The following is a 6,139-nucleotide window of genomic DNA, read 5'->3' as shown; positions in this document are numbered from 1 at the left end:
CCTATATGTGTACAAAAAATAAGGTTAAATGCAATGAAGGAATAGAATATGACTATAACAATGAAAATTTTAAAAGATTTTTTAAAAGCTATTGATAAGATAACATAGTTTAAAAAGGTTAAAATGAGGAAAATTTTTTAAAAATAGAATAAGAAAATAAAATTTTAAAAATTTAACTTTGAAAGACTGAAGAATCATGGGGGGAAAAGCCATGAATTCTATCTACTCTATTCCCCTAGTGCTGGAGTTCTGTAGTTCTCATTGATCTGTGAACTTGGTCTTGGCTGGATGTTCTTGTTGATGTTCTGGGAGCTGGGCCTGTTGCCGTGATTCTCACATGTCTTTGCCCGAGGCGGAATTGCACTGCCCTTGCCAGGGGCCGGGCTAAGTAGTCTGCAGCGGTTTTGGTCTCGGGAGCTTTTGTTCCCTGATCGCTTCCCTTACCGCTTTGGAGGACGGGAATGAAGATGGCGGCCGCCCAGTCTCCGGCCTGGAGGCGCTGAGAGCTCAGGCCCCACTCCTCAGTGCGCCCTCAGAGAAAAGCCGTCAGTCCCTCCCCTCTCCCTGGTCTCTGGCCGCACCCCGAGCTCACCCGGCCGGTGACCGAGCGTTTCTGTCTCTGGCGCACGGCCCCGTTTGGAGTCTCTAAACCCAGCGGATTCCTACAGTACCCTCCGGTGCCGCGTCTCCCAGAGGAGGAAGGTGAGTCTCCCCAGATCTGCCACCTGTAGGTTCCCTGTTCCAAGGGCAGTGGCCCGACTGTGCCTCGGATCATGGTTTAAGGTAACCCTGAGCTGAGAGCCCCCTTCTTGCCTCTGTCTCTGCAGCAGCTTCCCTGCTCTGATACCTGGGAGCCTCAGGTCTGATACCTCAGACACCCCCAGTCATTCTGTGTCCCCTGCAGGTCCTGAGACCACACTGTCCCCGCGAGGGTTCCCCGCCCCCCGCTTAGCCGGGGGAGGATGTCCCTCAGTGGAGCAGACTTCTAAAAGTTCCGATTCTGTGCTCTGCTGATCTACCGCTTGCCGGGAGCCGGCCCCTCCCCCGCAGTCTCTCTTCCCGTATGTCGCCTCGGATTCACTTCTCCACACATCCTACCTTCCAGAAAGTGGTCGCTTTTCTGTTCCTAGAATTGCTGCTCTTCGCTTCAATCTCCTGTTGACTTTGTCGGTCTTCAGAATGGTGTGATAACTGATGAGGGAGCAGGAGGCTGGCTGAGGACAGAGCAAAAGCTGGCACCTTGCACCCCCTCTCCACCCGCTCCCCTCGGTAATATGTGTGACATTCCTCAGGCACCCCTGGCTGCCCTAAAAGAAAAACAAATAGTTGACTTGCTGAAATCACAATCCTGCAAGACAGGAATCTCCCTCGGTTTACAAATGTCCCAGTGCTACATCGCACTAACAAGGACGCTTGATGGGAGGAATGTGACATTCCACCAGGAATCTCCCAACTGTCTTCATGTTAGTGCCTCATTAGAGGGAAAGACGGCCTTGGCTTGATAATAACAAGGCCTCCAATATCCTGACAGTCTCTTTACCCTGATAGCCCTTCTGAACACCCCCTTTGTCCTCACCTACCCAACTCCTGTGTATATAATCAGCCACTCCTCAGGATAGCGGGGCAGCAGCTCTTTCTGCCCACGGGTCCTGTCCCCGTGCTTTAACCACCATTTTGCACCAAAAATGTCTCAAGAATTCTTTCTTGGTCATCGGCTCCAGACCTTATCCCACCGAACCTCACCTAGGTTCTAGAACTTCATCAATAACTATCTCGCTGAACTCCTGGGACACGACGATATTTATTCTCCTGGTCCTCTGCCATCTTGCCCCTCCCCTTTCACTTCTTTTTTTTTTAAGTACAAGCAGATTATTTGAGCTTGTTTAAGAACTTTCCAGATAAAGATTTTGAGTAGTTTTATTTCAGTGTGTTAAAAATATGAAAAGGCAATATCTTCAATGAGTTTGTCAGTCTAGTTAATGTCAACTAAGATGGCGTTCACTTTTCAGATTTAAAAGTAACACTGTGGTGCTTGGGTGGCTCAGTCATTATGCGTCTGCCTTCGGCCCGGATCATGATCCCAGGGTCCTGGGGATTGAGCCCTGCATCGGGCCCCGTGCTCAGAGGGGAGCCTGCTTCTCCCTCTCCCTCTGCCTGCCATTCCCCTGGCTTGTGCTCTCTCTCTCTCTCAGTATCTCGCTCACTCTTTGTCAGTTAAATAAATAAAATCTTAAAAAAACAAAAATAAAAAAATATTTTACAAAACCAAAGGAAGGAGTTAAGAAATGATTTTTGTAATTCATTTAGCACAGCCAACAATATACTATTTTTATTTGGATCTCAGGATCTTTGCACAGTATCTTTTTTAGTTATGACGTCCACTCAAAGTACTTAAGTCAGTTGAACTTAGACCCAGATCTTCAAATTCAAGTATCACAAAGATGTGAAAAATCAATTTAGAAATATTCAACAGTACTTCTCCTTCTAAATATAGTTAATGAGGTTAAAAGAACTTTTATACCTGTAATAAATGAAAATAATTAAAATATTATCTATTTTATATTCATCTTTAAAATTTCTATTATTGTGACCATTTTATAACAGATACTCATAGACTAATGCAGAGATATAATTTATCAATAACTACATATACATGTGTAGGAATGGACATGCATACCAAAAAGAGATCACTGGTCTTGTCAACTACTTCAGAGTAGAAATCTACAACAATTCATGATGACTGCCTAGCCCAGAGTTGCCACTCAACGTGGATTCAGTGAGTGAGTAAATGAACCCCTTTATCAGTGTTGTCATGTATTATAGGATTGCCCTTTTTAAGGCTGAATAATACCCACTGTATGTATATGCCAATTCTCTTTCTCCAGAACATTATGCTAAGTGAAATGAGCCAGTCACAGAAGGACAAGTACTGTAGGATTCTACTTAAGTTTTTTTTTTCCTATTATAGTCAAACTCCTAGAAACAAAAAATAGAATGGTGGTTGCCAAGGGTTAGGCAGAGGGGGAAAAGGGAGTTGCTAATCAGTGGGTATAAATTTCAGTTATGCAAGATGAGTAAGTTCTAGAGATCTGCTCTGTAACATTGTACCTGTAGATAACAATACTCTATGATACACTTGGAAGTATGTTGAGTGTTCTTAATGAAATTAATTTAATGAAAAATTTTAAAGCCCTTCCACAGAAGCCATAGCGGTACATGGAAGAACTAACAAATAGATTAAGAACACCAGCTTCTGAAAGTTTCTACGCAAGCATTCAGGGGGGAAAAGGGCATGTGAGACGCATCATGTGTTTATGAGTCTAAGAAAGGAGGCTTCACTGTAATCCACTGTCTCATCCATATCCATATTCCTTCAACGGAATGTCATTAATTCAATTCAGTGAGGAACTACTGAGCACCTCGTATCTGACTCACAAAGGAAGTTACTACAAAGTAAGTTATCTACAATTCCTGATTTTAAGAAATTCCTGTTTTAAAAAAAAAAGAAATTCATGTTTAGCTTTAGAATAAGTCTCTAACTTCCACTTAGAGGAAGGATCAGAGAATTTGAGCCTCTTGGCTCAAATGACCGCTCATTTGTCTTAGCACATATTCATCTTCTCCTTGTGGCCTCTTTCCGGCTAGAAATGGGCAGCTTCGTGGAACACCATCTGGCAGAGCTCCCACCAAGACCAAGCTAGCCTCATCTTCCGCACTGCAGATCAAGTGGCTCACACTTCAATCATGAAAGCTGGTAAGAAATGCAAAATGCATTTTTAAAAGATCTTCCTCCTTGGTCAAACTAGAGGGAGGGACCCTAAAAGTACCCTACTTTCATGTCTTTTTTCTGGATTATGATCTACATAGAGAGTAAGGAAAGAAGACAACCATGGAGATAATCTAAAGTAAGCTAAGTAGCTAGATGTACTATTATCCCTCAAAATCTGGAAACAAGATACATGGCAAAATAAAGTAGACTGTTGGGGCACCTGGGTGGCTCAGTAAGTTAAGCATCCGTCTTCAGCTCAGGTCATGATCTCAGGGTCCTGGGATCAAGCTCCGCATCAGGCTCCTTTCACAGTGGGGAGTCTGCTTCTCCTTCTGCCCCTAGTCCCACATCCAGCTTGTGCATTCTCTCTCTCCCTCAAATAAAATATTTAAGAAAAAAAAAAAAAAGCGAACTATTAAAAAAAAAAAAAGAAATGAACATTGAAGGCAGTGAACTCAGAAGTTGTTAGTAACTCAGAAAATCACAGGAAAAGGAGATCTTTCCAAACTGTTACTCACTCCGAGGACTCACGTCAGAGGGGACGGCCAGGTTTCTTGAATTTCCATTTCACTGTATGACTGGCCCTGCGAGACAGCTTCCTTTGGGCGTGGGCTCTGCACCGTGTCCCAGGCCCCTAGGTTCTGACAGAAACACCAGTGGTCGAACTGCCCTCTGGACACCCAGCATCGTGGGACTTTACGCACGTCACAGGAATAGCACCAAGGGCAATAGTGTTAGAAGTTTTCCTTCACTGCCTCAAATCCCTGCTGTCCTGGAGACCCAGCCTCCTGGCCGCACGTGTTCTGCCCCGGGAACCGAACAGTGGGCGAGTGGGGCCGGTTCCATCTTCCCTTGCCGTAGATCAAGTTCCAAGTCAACAAGACTCCTGTAGGCTCCTGCCTACACTCCCCCTGCCTGACGTGGGACTGTAAGCTAAGGGGGATTATTTTGATAAGAAATAATACACTCCAGCAAAGAAAAGTCTGAGTGAATCTTTATTAAAATGTTTCCATCTTTGCAGGAAAAACCAGAAAGAAACCTAGAGAGACTATTACAACCAAGACCTTGTACCCCAAGCTAAGGAGGGAAAAATAGTCATCGTATAAATCTTAGCAAATACTTAAAGCACTTTATTTCTACGCTAGTTTGTCCCAACTGAGATTCCCTCATCGAGATTGCTTCTGTGTCATCTCAAACCCTCAAATAATAAGCTGAAAAATCTTGCATAGTGTTTTCTTTAGGAAACGAAATGGGCCTGAGGCCTCTTCTTCTTTGTCTACTCAACATCACTACTAACAGAGATGTAAATTTGGTATCAAAAATTTTAACCTTTTAAATCTAAATATTAAGTCCAAATACAAACAATTCAAGATATTTGTAATAGGATTTTAAAAGGCAGATGCTGAGAAATGTGGGTCCCAATAATCCCAAAGCAGGAAAAAAATCCAATAAAAGGCAACTTCCTGGAGTTTTTACTGAAGATGGGAAAGAAAATGTGCCCATGAAGCCATCATTTCTGAGAAAAGTTTGTCACTTGGACGTGGACTCCACCAACTAGTGTGTCTGCCTGACGCTCACGCTGGTATTGGTGGACGGACGTGCCGGTTCTCAAAGCACAGCGCCCCTCAGTAGCCCTGTACCCCCAGCGACACCTGTGCCCAAGCACCTGCAGATCTGCGTTTCCCCAGCAAAACAATAAAAATCTAAATGAAACCTAGCAGTTCTTCCAGCTGAGGCTCTAGGAGGCCCCAGGAAGGACGGTGCTTAGGAAGGAGGCCTTGGCTCCACATAGCGGTGGCTTATGGAGTTTTTTAAGACACACAAGAAGCACAGTGAGGCAGCGAGGATGCAGTCACCCCTGGGCTTGGGGGGTCTTGGCTCCCCGCCCTGCAAGCACCACAGAGGGTCTGCCCGTAGGAGGAGGCAGTCAGACCTGTGTATCCTGATTACAGGAGCCCGGCTCTCCTTGCGTATCCTCAAGGAGAGCAGCAAAACCATCCATTAAGCCAATATTTTTGTTGAGTTTATTCTCCTTAATAACCCAGTAATCTGGAGCTAAATGGGTCCTCAGCCTCTTCTTTCAACCCAACCCAACCCTGCCCTCCACCCCCATATACACACACCTCGTTCCCCTCCCTCCTCTGTCCCTTGACCCAGCCCTGACCCACTCTGATGTTCCCTTTTCTCCCAGGACCACCACCCGCACTGCCTCACTGAGCCCCAGGCCCTGAGACTCTGCTGCCTGAGACTGTAAGTCTGGCCGGCCCTGAGAACAGCAGAGGAAGGAGCAGCTGTGGGAACGGACAGCTCAAGGACTCTGGCATTGGGTCTGCCCGTGCAGGTACAGTAGGACACCCCATCCATCTCAAA

This window comes from Martes martes (genome assembly GCF_963455335.1).
Source record: "Martes martes genome assembly, chromosome: 10".
In the NCBI taxonomy this organism is placed as follows: Eukaryota; Metazoa; Chordata; class Mammalia; order Carnivora; family Mustelidae; genus Martes; species Martes martes.
This window is presented reverse-complemented; position numbering follows the sequence as displayed.